Below are 1,656 nucleotides of genomic sequence, written 5' to 3'. Positions count from 1 at the left end.
ATACATTTCCATAGTACACAAAGAATTTAGGTAATGTTTTAAATATTTGTATGTCGATTACCATGCAGAAAAAGGCACGTCTTGTAATGAAAAATACGTTTTTCACGTTAATGCACAGTCAATATAAATAGATTATTTCGTCTTTTGTTTTTTTAATTAATTTATCGGAGTTTTGAAGTAATTGAATAGTCAAACAGATAGGTACAATAAAATACACATTCACAAAAATTCCGATTGGAAGAAGAATGATGCAAAGAAAAATGAAACAAATGGAAAAGTTCATACGTGGATTAAAACGATGTGACAAAGGAATAGAACGAAAGAAATTACATTTAAAACAATAAATTGAGTAAAAATAGGCACCAAACTCATTTCGATAAGGATTTAAAAAAAATTTTACTGCACCTGACGAGGCATGGTTAAGCTTCTGTCCTAACCATTATGACACGCAACAAGACTATGGAATAAGACTTCCTTAACGCTATATAGCATGACGCAAAATTCCAAACTCTTCTGCGTCAGTTACTTGCAAACGGAGGCCCACCTGGATGCAGGGTCTGATACTGGGGGGTCTTGAGTTACACTACCGCTTATTTGGTTTCAAAAAGTCGACCCCACCGCTGGGGAGCTCTCCATGTTGGTTTTAAGAGTAACAAACGGCACATTTCGAAAGAACAGTAATGTCGCAGTCCAAAAGAAGCAACTAGCGGTGGCTCCTGCAAACTTAAAAGACGGCTCTAGCAAAGGCAAAAAAAAAAAAAAAAATTACTGTAGTAAGTAACCTGGCAACGCTACACACACGTTTAACCAACAGAACAACAACGAAATAATGATAATACCAAGCAACAAACCTAGCAACCAATACAACTGGATAAAGATCACAAGTATACACAACATTTCCTACCAGATGCCCAGATTTAAAATTTTTAACAGAACAACGACTAGCTGATCAGATCCGTGTAGTAATCAGAATTAGAAAACATCAAACAACGAGAACAACAAATACTGGAACAAAATAATGCCCAATCAGAAGAAGAAGAAAATAATACAGTAATGGACTCACACATCCCAGAGCAAACAAACAAAGAACAACACGCATCAATTAAACAATCAGAGGAAAACGAAATCTTAAGACTGCCACCAGAACAAGTACAAATAGAACACGAAGTGACACACATGTTAGATATAAAAGAAAAATTTCAGCTGACATATATAGAATACAAAGACACAAATACAGACATTAGACCATTCTTGCATACAGCGCCAAATAACCCACAAGTCGAAACACCAATAAAAACTATCAACACAATCATACACAACAAAATAAATGGAAACACAACTATGGGAGAGTTACAACTACTGGTTTAAATAGGAGCACTCTCTACACTAAATTTACACACTAGACAGACATCAGAACCAACCAACACACAGAAGAAACCCACAAAACCTGCATGGCAACACAGGCTACAGATCGGAATAGAAAAACTGAGAGAAGACATCAGACAGCTAACACAATTTCTAAGAAAAGAAATATCATATAAAAAACCAAAAAGGTTAGGTAAAATCTCACAACAAGAAGCGATAGAGCAATTAGATGAAAAGAAGCAGAAATTAGAAGCATTGGCCAAACGACTTAGAACATACAAAAAAAGTGAA

Source organism: Schistocerca gregaria, unplaced genomic scaffold (genome assembly GCF_023897955.1).
Source record: "Schistocerca gregaria isolate iqSchGreg1 unplaced genomic scaffold, iqSchGreg1.2 ptg000467l, whole genome shotgun sequence".
NCBI lineage: Eukaryota > Metazoa > Arthropoda > Insecta > Orthoptera > Acrididae > Schistocerca > Schistocerca gregaria.
Note: the sequence above shows the minus strand (reverse complement) of the source record.